This window comes from Bos javanicus, chromosome 7 (assembly GCF_032452875.1).
Source record: "Bos javanicus breed banteng chromosome 7, ARS-OSU_banteng_1.0, whole genome shotgun sequence".
Classification (NCBI taxonomy): domain Eukaryota; kingdom Metazoa; phylum Chordata; class Mammalia; order Artiodactyla; family Bovidae; genus Bos; species Bos javanicus.
Genome location: NC_083874.1, coordinates 103,261,206 through 103,274,538, shown reverse-complemented (window position 1 = coordinate 103,274,538; position 13,333 = coordinate 103,261,206).

The following is a 13,333-nucleotide window of genomic DNA, read 5'->3' as shown; positions in this document are numbered from 1 at the left end:
TATTAAGCTCTCATACACTAAAATGACTCCAAACAATGTTTGAAACCATATTTCATTGTTTCATTTACATAGTAAGTCACCAATTAAAAATTAGCCTTTATGAGATTATCCACTTAAATCCCTACAGTCTTGAAAATGTTACTTGTAAATAATAAAACTAATAAAATTTTCATGTTCAAAATGAAGCAGATGACACTTTGGTGAAAGTAATTTTTAAACACCTTGAAAACACTGATTGATTCTCAAAGTAAATTATCTACTGTAATTACATAAGTAAGCAAACGTTTTAGGTCCCTAACCTTGTATTATGTCATTAAATGTCCACATTCCACATAATTTCATTCTATTATTTAATTCCTCTTTGAGTATATATGTGTTTAATCATGTGAAACAAAATACTTTCTGGCAATTTTACTACCTGTTTTTCTCAATAAACTCTCTGATGGAGAAGAACATTCAGGAACATAATCAAAATGACCCACATCAAGGAAAGTCACTGTCACTTCTTTCAACTGATAAATGTCATCGCCTTTGACTCAGATTCCAGATTCCAAGGAGAGTCATTTTCCCTCACTTTAGTGGCAAGTGACTATAAAAAGGTCTATAATTCCCCTCACCCTTCTTGCAATAACTCCTACATACATCAGTGGTACCAAACTTGACCATGTGCAGAAAGCCAGTATCCTGGCACAGCGTTGTCTTGAAGGAAAGTGTAACATTTAATTCAAGGCCAAGCAAGGGAATACGGGCAGCTAATGCTCAAAAGACCTGAACTCCCAAGTGGATTTTTAAAGGGAAGGGTTTTTAAAGGCAAGATGAGAAAGCATTGCAGGGTGAGTGCTCAGATTAAACATAACCCTCTGAATGCTTGATGGTGAGGTAACAGGAAGATGTCGTAAATTAACATTATCAATCCAAAGGCTCTAGACAATTTGAGGGCTATGTGCTCATGGCTGTCATGCAGTTAGCTACTTCCGTTGGTGGGGCTTTAGTATCTATGTAAAGTAACTCAGGAATGATGCTGCTATCTCACATCCTTTAGTGAAGAACTAGAGACCATGATTCTGCTATATGGCTGATTTATTGTTTAAACTGTTATCAGTTCTGGCCCAACTGCTATTTCTTGCAACTATGTGTTCACATTCTTCCAATTATTAACTCTTCAGACATCCTTCTGTGACTCAAGAGAGGCTGGAGAGACTAAAGTTTTTCTACAAACAAGAGGCAGGAGAAGAACATGGCAGCTGGTGTTGGGGGCGGGGGAGGTGTTTGTCTGTCTCAGGAAGGCCCCACGGGATACTTCTGGATTATAATCAGGCACTTACCTGCAAGAGGAGTGGCCAAGGATATATTAAAGGGATTATGGGACTACACTGTGGTGGAAATGGCAATAGATACCTCTGAAACCTTAGGCAAAACTTTAAAGGAATTGAAACATATGGGTCCAGGAAGCTCCTTAGCACAGATCGAGTCTAGAGCAGATTATTCATTCCCTGTGTCATTGAACAACTCACTACTGACCATGCATCACTAGTCAGGTGTTGTTCTATTTGTGGGTGTATAACTTATTTTACTGCTATTAAAAATATGGGTTGATCAAATTTTAATGTACAAGCTGCTAAAATACTACAAATTATAGTTATAAGCAACCCATGTGTCTTCCAAAAACTTCGTATCAATGCTGTTCACGGTTGAATTGCTCATTTGGCTAGACCTGTCCTATTCTTGTCAAAGATTGTATAAAAGCTACAGATACAAGGTTGGGATTTCCTCTGACTCAGCTCTTGATTCCCAGAGCTAAACTGAGTTTGGCACACAAAAGAAGCTCCATAATTGTGACTTTTTGAGCTATATGAATTTTTCTAGCCTAATTAAGGTAACCATCTCTCTCTTTGTTCCTGAAGAAATGATGTCAATTCCTAGCCTTGGATTCTCCATCTAACAAGTAGTTGTATGTCTGTTTCATAATGTTTTTTTTTTCTCTTTCTTTATAAACTACATAATAGAAATTATTATATTTTAAGTACAGTCAGTCAGTCACTTCAGTTGCTCAGTCATGTCTGACTCTTTGCAACCCCATGAATCGCAGCACGCCAGGCCTCCCTGTCCATCACCAACTCCCAGAGTTGGTGACTTATTGGAAAAGACCCTGATGCTGGGAGGGATTGGGAGCAGGAGGAGAAGGGGACGACAGAGGATGAGATGGCTGGATGGCATCACCGACTCGATGGACATGAGTTTGAGTGAACTCCGGGAGTTGGTGATGGACAGGGAGGCCTGGCATGCTGCGATTCATGGGGTCGCAAAGAGTCGGACATGACTGAGCGACTGAACTGAACTGAGAGATAGAGACAGAGATAGAACCTTTTACAATTTGTAATGAAAAAATATATATTGAGTATATGTTATGTAAAAGAACTCATAGACACTTTTTGTAAAATTTCGTCTGGATGGAGGCTACGGCAATTACAGCTTAGTGAAATGTATAAAAATTGTGGTAACTACATTTTATACACTACTTAATATATTCCAGGCACACTATAAATCATTTAAACTGTATCATATTGTTTGACCATTTAGACAACATTAGCTATCATATGGAGAAGGCAATGGCACCCCACTCCAGTACTGTTGCCTGGAGAATCCCATGGATGGAGGAACCTGGTAGGCTGCAGTCCATGGGGTCGATGGGAGTCGGACACGACGGAGCAACTTCACTTTCACTTTCCACTTTCATGCATTGGAGAAGGAAATGGCAACCCACTCCAGTGTTCTTGCCTGGAGAGTCCCATGGAGAAGCCTGGTGGGCTGCCGTCCATGGGGTCGCACAGAGTCGGACACGACTGAAGCGACTTAGTAGTAGTAGTAGCTATCATATAGTATTATTTATATTTTCTAGATTAAACAAACTAAGAACTTACAAAACTTAAATTAAAAAAAAAATTCCTCGAGATCAAATACATGAATTTTAAATGATGGATATGATAATTAAAAACAAAAAAAGCAGGTATCAGTGGCATTCCAATTTCAGATTTTAACTATGATGCCACACTGGTTTAAAAGATTATGCCTAAATATGTGTTATTAAAAGACTATTTATAAGTAATCATTGAATTTTTTTTCTTTTTAAGAAACTATTCCTAAAGGTCCTGCATTATAGTAACCTGCGAAGTGGTTCCATCACCAACATATACACTCTTAATTTGTGAATTCATTGATTTGTCACGTTTATCTTTTTTCAGAGCAGTTCAGTCTTTTATTGTCAAACTTTCTAACAAGATCAAACTCATGAAAGCAACACGACAGTTCTGACAGGCGTCTGTTTACTTTTCCGCTTGTTTCCTTGTTCTGATTCATTGGTCTGAAGAATTCTGGATTGAAGAAGCAAAGGGGGCAGATGTGAACAGCACACTAAACTCTCCATCTTATCAGAACTCTTTTCATTTTATACTTTCAGCATCATTTTCAGGATATAAATTGACTTAGTCCAGAGCTACTGCTTTTTAACGCTCACAATGGGAGAGAGTGATTGTGACTGAATGTTGAATACACCCAAGGGTACACGAGCAGTCAATGAGTTATCATCTTTGCACAGTATTATCTCATTCATTAAGCCAATGAGGTAGACACACACACACACAAAAGAGCTGGGGGAGAAGAGAGAGCAGTGTAGATTATAAAAAATTATGTATAAGCAAAAATAATAAGTTTTAGAAATTAGGAGTTTCTGAGAAGTAGCTTCATCTTTTCTAACATCACTGATTTATATATTCCCAGCAGATTAATACATTTTGACTAAAAGGATTAAAATAATTGAATTTAATGTTAAATGGCTTTAATTCTTTTTTTATAGAATTATAATTGTTTTCTTTTTTTAATTTAAACTTATTTATTTTAATTGGAGGCTAATTACTTTACAATATTTATTGGTTTTGCCATGCATCAACATGAATCCACCACAGGTGTACACGTGTTCCCCATTCTGAACCCCCCTCCCACCTCCCTCCCCGTACCATCCCTCTGGGTCATCCCAGTGCACCGGGCCCAAGCATCCTGTATCCTGCATCAAACCTGGACTGGCGATCCATTTCTTATATGATATTATACATGTTTCAATGTCATTCTCCCAAATCATTCCACCCTCTCCCTCTCCCTCTCAATACTTAAGGGGAAATATAACATCAATAGTGATATGTATCATGAAATCTATAAAGAACATTAGTGAGATGTCTCAGATTTAGAGCCCACCCACCATCACCTGCATTTTTTCAATAGGGTCTGTTTCATTAAAGCTGGTACTTAGAAAGAGTAATAACAATTGCTTTTACCCTACTATATTGAAAGACATTAAAATTTTTCCATAAAAAAGTGAGGACCTATGAGATGAGATGATTTCCTTAAGTTCAGTGGGGCAATGCATCTTCTTAAAAATCAGGTCTTCCACCTCCTGTGTTAGCCTTTCCCAAATGGTAACCCATAAATACTGTCATGCCAAATGCTCTAAGAAGAAAGGGTTCCATGGAAATATAAATAAGAGCAAGCATTTCAAATCACAACTTTCATTTGAAATCACTAAACCCTGTATGTATGTATATTATATGTGTGTGTGTATCAGTTAAGTTCAGTCACTCAGTTGTGTCCAGCTCTTTGCAATCCCATGAATTTCAGCACGCCAGGCCTTCCCGTCAATCACCAACTCTGGGAATCCACCCAAACTCATGTCCATTGTGTTGGTGATGCCATCCAACTATCTCATCCTCTGTCGTCCCCATCTCCTCCTGCCACAAATCTTTCCCAGAATCAGGGTCTTTTGAAATGAGTCAGCTCTCCACCTAAGGTGGCCAAATATTGGAGTTTCAGCTTTAGCATCAGTCCTTCCAACAAACACCCAGGACTGATCCCCTTTAGGATGGAGTGGTTGGATCTCCTTGCAGTCCAAGGGACTCTCAAGTGTGTGTGTATATATATATGTATACATAAACTATCTCAATTCAGTTCAGTTCAGTCGCTCATTTGTGTCTGACTCTTCGCGACCCCATGAATTGCAGCACGCCAGGCCTCTGTGTCCATCACCAACTCCCAGAGATCACTCAAAAAAACGCGCATCAAGTCTGTGATGCCATCCAGCCATCTCATCCTCTGTCGTCCCCTTTTTCTCCTTCCCCCAATCCCTCCCAACATCAGTCTTTTCCAATGAGTCAACTCTTCGCATGAGGTGTCAAAGTATTGGAGTTTCAGCTTTAGCATCAGTCCTTCCAAAGAACACCCAGGGCTGATCTCCTTTAGAGTAGACTGGTTGGATGTCCTTGCAGTCCAAGGGACTCTCAAGAGTCTTCTCCAACACCACAGTTCAAAAGCATCAATTTTTTGGTGCTCAGCTTTCTTCACAGTCCAACTCTCACATCTATACATGACCGCAGGAAAAACCATAGCCTTGACAAGATGGACCTTTGTTGGCAAAGTAATGTCTCTGCTTTTCAATATGCTATCTAGGTCTGTCATAACTTTCCTTCCAAGGAGTAGGCGTCTTTTAATTTCATGGCTGTAGTCAACATCTGCAGTGATTTTGGAGCCCCCAAAAATAAAGTCAGCCACTGTTTCCCCATCTATTTCCCATGAAGTGATGGGAACAGATGCCATGAACTTAAGTTTTCTGAATGTTGAGCTTTAAGCCAACTTTTTCATTCTCCTCTTTTATTTCATCAAGAGGCTTTTGAGTTCCTCTTCACTTTCTGCCATAAGGGTGGTGTCATCTGCATATCTGAGGTTATTGATATTTCTCCCAGCAATCTTGATTCCAGCTTGTGTTTCTTCCAGCCAAGTATTTCTCATGATGTACTCTGCATGTAAGTTAAATAAGCAGGGTGACAATATACAGCCTTGATGTACTCCTTTTCCTATTTGGAACCAGTCTGTTGTTCCATGTCCAGTTCTAACTGCTGCTTCCTGACCTGCATATAGGTTTCTCAAGAGGCAGGTCAGGTGGTCTGGTATTCCCATCTATTTCAGAATGTTCCACAGTTTCTTGTGATCCACACAGTCAAAGGCTTTGGCATAGACAATAAAGCAGAAATAGATGTTTTCCTGGAACTCTCTTGTTTTTTCGATGATCCAGTAAATGTTGGCAATTTGATCTCTGGTTCCTCTGCCTTTTCTAAAACCAACTTGAATATCACGAAGTTCACAGTTCACGTATTGCAGAAACCTGGCTTGGAGACTCTTGAGCATTACTTTACTTGCGTGTGAGATGAGTGCAATTGTGCGGTAGTTTGAGAATTCTTTGGCATTGTCTTTCTTTGGGATTGGAATGAAAACTGACCTTTTCCAGTCCTGTGGCCACTGCTGAGTTGTCCAAATTTGCTAGCATATTGAGTCCAGCACTTTCCCAGCATCATCTTTCAAGATTTGAAATAGCTCAACTGGAATTCCATCACCTCCACTAGCTTTGTTCATAGTGATGCTTTCCAATGCCCACTTGACTTCACATTCCAGGATGTCTGGTTCTAGGTGAGTGATCACACCATCGTGATTATCTGGGTCATGAAGATCTTTTTTGCACAGTTCTTCTGTGTATTCTTGCCACCTTTTCTTGATATCTTCTGCTTCTGTTAGGTCTATACCATTTCTGTCCTTTATCAAGCCCATCTTTGCATGAAATATTCCCTTGGTATCTCTAATTTACTTGAAGAGATCTCTAGTCTTTCCCATTCTGTTGTTTTCCTCCATTTGTTTGCATTGTTTGCTGAGGAAGGCTTTCTTATCTCTCCTTGCTATTCTTTGGAACTCTGCATTCGGAGGCTTATATCTTTCCTTTTCTCCTTTGCTTTTCGCTTCGCTTCTCTTCTCTTCACAGCTAATTGTAAGGCCTCCCCAGACAGCCATTTTGCTTTTTTGCATTTCTTTTCCATGGGGATGGCCTTGATCCCTGTCTCCTGTACAATGTCATGAACCTCCATCCATAGTTCATCAGGCACTCTATCTATCAGATCACGGCCCTTAAATCTATTTCTCACTTCCATTGTATAAACATAAGGGATTTAATTTAGGTCATAGCTGAACGGTCTAGTGGTTTTCCCTACTTTCTTCAATTTCAGTCTGAATTTGGCAATAAGGAGTTCATGGTCCGAGCCACAGTCAACTCCCAGTCTTGTTTTCACTGACTGTATAGAGTTTCTCCATCTTTGTTTGCAATGAATATAATCAATCTGATTTCGGTGTTGACCATCTGGTGATGTCCATGTGTAGAGTCTTCTCTTGTGTTGTTGGAACAGGGTGTTTGCTATGACCAGTGCATAATCTTGGCAAAACTCTATTAGCCTTTGCCCTGCTTCATTCCATATTCCAATGCCAAATTTGCCTGTTACTCCAGGTGTTTCTTGACTTCCTACTTTTGCATTCCAGTCCCCTATAATGAAAAGGACATCTTTTTTGGGTGTTAGTTCTAAAAGGTCTTGTAGGTCTTCACAGAACTCTTCAACTTCAGCTTCTTCAGCGTTACTGGTTGGGGCATAGACTTGGAGTACTGTGATATTGAATGGTTTGCCTTGGAAACGAACAGAGATCATTCTGTCGTTTTTGAGATTGCATCCAAGTACTGCATTTCAGACTCTTTTGTTGACCATGATGGCTACTCCATTTCTTCTAAGGAATCCTGCCCACAGTAGTAGATATAATGGTCATCTGAGTTAAATTCACCCATTCCAGTCTTTAGTTCGCTGATACCTAGAATGTTGATATTCACTCTTGCCATCTGTTTGACCACTTCTAATTTGCCTTGATTCATGAACCTAACATTCCAGGTTCCTATACAATATTGCTCTTTACAGCATCGGACCTTGCTTCTATCACCAGTCACATCCACAGCTGGGTATTCTTTTTGCTTTGGCTCCATCCCTTCATTCTTTCTGGAGTTATTTCTCCACTGATCTCCAGTAGCATATTGGGCACCTACTGACCTGGGGAGTTCCTCTTTCAGTATCCTATCATTTTGCCTTTTCATACTGTTCATGGGGTTCTCAAGGCCAGAGTACTGAAGTGGTTTGCCATTCCCTTCTCCAGTGGACCACATTCTGTCAGATCTCTCCACCATGACCCGCCCGTCTTGGGTTGCCCCACGGGCATGGCTTAGTTTCACTGAGTTAGACAAGGCTGTGGTCCTAGTGTGATTAGATTAGTTTTATGTGAGTATGGTTTCAGTGTGTCTGCCCTCTGATGCCCTCTCGCAACACTTACAGTCTTGCTTGGGTTTCTCTTACCTTGGACGTGGGGTATCTCTTCACGGCTGCTCCAGCAAAGCGCAGCCGCTGTTCCTTACCTTGGACAAGGTATGTCTCCTCACCGCCACCCCTCCTGACAATGAACATGGAGTGGCTCCTCTCGTCCCTCCTGCGCCAGCATAAACTATCTAAATTTTATATATATATATATGTATATATATATAATATAGTATATTGATATACATCAACATATAATACTTCATATATATTTTAATATATCTATATATATCATGTTATATATAATCTATATTTCTATATAGATCAACTATCTATATGTGTGTGTGTATATATATACATAAACTATCTGGATGATATATATATCATATAGTATATTGATATAAATCAATATATGTCATATATATTATATATCATATATATATTATATATTAGGTATTTTCCCAGAATGCCTATTTATAAAGCAAATACAGATCTTTTTATAATAACCCTTTTAGACAGTTGGTGGCATACAAATTCAGAGGTGTGCTTTTTCTTTTGTCACTGAACAATATATATGATAGATTATTCCATACTAGTACACAGGGAGCTTCCTTATCATTTTATGTTATGTTTTCTATCATGGAAGTGGTGGACATTTGTGTTCTTTATAATCTTTTGTTACTACAGACAATGAACCATAAATAACTGTACATTTCACCATTTGGTATATGTGTGCATATGTTTAGAAGTAGAATGCCTGGGTTAAATGTATATGCACCTGTGATTAAAAGTTGTACTAAAAATGTATGATAGTATCTTCATAGTGTCTCCCAAATTTAAAATTGTCTAATCCTGTTATTTTTTAAAAGGAAATATATCTCAGCATTCTTTTAATGTTCTTTCCATATTGGTTTTAAATTTAAGAAACTTGCCATGTTTTTAAGAATAACTTTTGCTTTCCAATTCTGTGAATTTCCTAGTTGGGGGTTGCACTTATTTTCCATTGATTTATTAACCATTTTATTATACATTTGCAGGAGCTCTTTCCATACTTAAGAGAATAACATTTCATCTTTAATAGTAATTTGAAAACACCTTTTTCAGTGTGTCACTGCGTTTTGAATTTACTTACACATTTTTTGTTTTACAAACTTGGTTGGTATAGTCACACTTACCATTTTTTAATGGATGCTAGATTTGGAAACATAACTATAAAGGGAATTCTTATTAACTCTTGGATCCATTTGAAACTTGCCTTGGCCTATGATGTGATCCGTTTATTAATCTTCAGTTCTTACCCATATGTCTATCCATTTGTCAGAGCAAAATAAAAAAAAAAAAAATAGTTCATCTTTTCCTACTGATCAGAGATGCCATGTTCATCATGTGCTAAGCTATCTTGTGTGCTGGGTTTACTCGTGGTCCTTATTTTGTTTCAATGGACTCTCTGTAAGCTTATGGACCTGCATTAAACTTATTTAATTACTACAAATTCAAACAAAACATTGATGAAAGCAACTGAGGGAGACGCAAATAAATGAAAAGCTACTCCGTGCTCACAGATGGGAAGAATTAATACTCTTAAAGTGATCATATTACCCAAAGTGATCCACAGGTTATATGCACTCCTTGACAAAATTCCTATGCCATTTTTAAGAAAACTAGAAAAAGCAAGCCTAGAATTCATATGGAAACATAAAAGAACCCAAACAGCTAAACAAATCTGGAGGCATATCCTGATTTCAAAAAATGCTACAAAGCAATAGCAGACAAAACACCATGGAAAAGAGATGAAGGAACAGAATAAAGAGGCCCAGAATATAGATAAATATTGCCAATTAATCCTTGACAAAGTTGCTGCAAATACAAAATGGGGGAAGGACAGTGTCTCCAATAAACTGTTCTAGGATAACTGGAGAATGCTGCCTAAGTTGCTTCAGTCATGTTCAGCTCCTTGCGCCCCTATGGAGTGTAGCCCATTAGGCTCCTCTGTCCATGGGATTCTCCAGGCAAGAGTACTGGAGTGGGTTGCCATTCCCTCATCCAGGAGATCTTCCCCACTCAGGGATAAAACACTTGTCTCTTAAATTTCCTGCACTGGCATGTGGGTTCTTTACCATGAGCACCACTAGGGAAGCCCAGAATAATTGATATCTATATGCAAAAGAAAGGAATTGGCCCCTTTCTCACATCCATGAGGATTCCTCAAAAACTAAACTACCATATGATCCAGTAATCCTACCTTAGGTATATATCCAAAAGAAGTAAAATCAGTAACTCAAAGAGATCTCTGAATTACCATGTTCATAACATTATTATTTACCGTAACCAAGATACAGAATTGACCCAGCTGTCTATTGCCAAATGAGTGGATTGAAAAAATAAAAAAGTGTTATATACATGTAATGGGATATTATTCAGTGATAAAGAAAGGAAATCCTGTTATTTGGGACAACATGGATGAACTTGGAAAATATTATGCTGAATGAAACAAACCAGGCATTGAAAGCCAAATTATGCATGATCCCACTTAGTGGAATCTAAAATCATCAAAACCATTAGCACGGAATGTGGAATGGTGGTTGCTGGGGGCTGGAGGAAATGAGGAAATGTTGGTCAAAGGGAAAAAAAGTTTTAGATGTTTGGAATGAATAAATTTGGGGACTATAATGTACACCATGGTAACCATAGTTAATAACACAGCACTGGAAACTTGCTAAGACAGTAGATATTGTGCTCTCTCTATAAACACACACCAAAAAAAAAAGAAAAAAAAACACTATGTGAGATGAGGGATGTGTTAATTTGTTAATTAACTTGACTGTAGTAAGTTAAACTACGTTAAAATGTACACACACATCAAAACATCAAGTTGTACATTGTAAATTCATGCAAATTTTGCATGTCAATTTTAGCTCAGCAAAGTTGGAAAAAAGGAATAAATTAATTTATAATGTTTTTAACCTGAACTAGTGTGGTTCTACACATTGGTTTTTTTTTTCCAAAATTTTTCTCACTATTCTCTTTCGGTTGTTTTTTCCTCCAACGTTTAGAATTAATCTGTTTAGTTAAAAAAAAAAAAAAATGCCTGCTAGAATTTGGTATTTTCATTGCCATCATAGTAAATTTATGAATAAACTTTAAAAATTATATTACTTTTAATGTACCTTATTGATTTAATTGTTCTATTAATACATGTTAACTCTTTCCTTCTGTTCAAGATTTATTTTATGTTGGTGTTGATTGTTTAAAAGCTACTTTCTCTAAGTTTTGCACATTTCATACTGTGCACATTTTAGAACTGTCTATCATGCTGGTATTCTGAATTGGTTAATTTCTTCCAGTATTTTATGCATGAAAATTTTGCATATATTGATTTTGCACATCAATGTGTTATAATATTCATGTATAATTGTATTCATGTTTTTAGCTAATTATCTTCTATTTCCCACATATACCATTGTATCATCTTCAAGTGTACAAAAATTTATTATAAAATTTTTTTCTTCTAGGTTTTTAAAAATTTTATTGACTATTATCAAAGTAAAATAATAATAGTAATATGAGTAGATATTTGTCCTTCACTATTTACATTAATAGAATTGCCTCTAAATGTTTCCCCATCAAAGCATCATGGTGGTTTTTGAGCTGAGACTGATATATTTTATAAAGTGAAACTATATCTACAGATTCATGTTTTATTTATTGTTTTTATCCAAAATGTTTAATTTTCAGTTTCCATATAGGTATGAAGCAACAGAATCAGACATGGAACAACAGACTGGTTCAAAATTGGGATACGAGTACACCACGGCTGTATATCGTCACCCTGCTTATTTAACTTATATGCAGAGTACATCATGCAAAATGCCAGGCTGGATGAAGCACAGGCTGGAATCAAGATTGAAAGGAGAAATATTGATAACCTCAGATGCAGATAACACCACCCTTATGGCAGAAAGCAAAGAGGAACTAAAGAGCCTCTTGACAAAGGTGAAAGAAGAGAGTGGAAAAGTTGGCTTAAAACAATATTCAAAAAATGAAGATCATGGCATCTGGTCCCATCACTTCATGACAAATAGATGGGGAAAAAGTGGAAACAGTGACAGACTATTTTCTTGGGATTCAAAATCAATTGCCAACTGCAACTTAATTGGCAATCAAAATGTTTGAAATTTCCAATCAAATTCAAATCTTTTTGGATGGATGAAATGTATCTTTCCAAGTGTCATTATGAAATTACTCATAAGAATTCACCCCTTTGTACATATACTATAACTTAATTACTAAGGAAGAGAATGAGGGAAACAAATACATTCACTTATTATTCATCATGACACACAACAAAGGAAGAGAGAGCTTAACAGCTGAAGGGTAACATGGAAAACACAGCTCTGAACTTCATCATTGTAAACACTGAGTTTATCAAGTTTACTAACTAATGAGTTGAAAGCTAACTTATTACTCAAAAAATTAGGTTTATTTTTCTTCAAGTTTTAACCAATCACAGCACATAATGAATAAAGTACATTTCACTCGTTGTTTAAGAACAAAGTGAATTTTTAACTAACATCCTCTTGAAAAAATACAGGGTGTGTCACAAGCTAGTTAGCTGCATTAACAGAGCATTTGGATCAGGCTTCCTTCTATGGATTGGCCAATAACTGATTATGTTTCTGGAGACCCACTTCAGAGAGCTGATATGGGATTTTCTTAAGAACAGGCCAAGATGAGAGAAGGAGCTAATCATACTCCATTTATTTACCTTTAGTCTTCCTTACTATGGAGAAAATGTAGGACTTCAACTTCAAATGTGTTTAAATACTTTATTATTACTCATATTTACACTTGATCTTAGCCAAAAATCTGATAGGTGATTTATTACTCAAATCTAAAAGCTGGTTCCATAATTTCATGGGAAATAGATGGGGAAACAGTGGAAACAGTATCAGAATTTATTTTGGGAGGGGGCTCCAAAATCACTGCAGATGGTGACTGCAGCCATGAAATTAAAAGGTGCTTACTCCTTGGAAGGAAAGTTATGACCAACCTAGATAGCATATTCAAAAGCAGAGACATTACTTTACTAAGAAAGGTCCATCTAGTCAAGGCTATGGTTT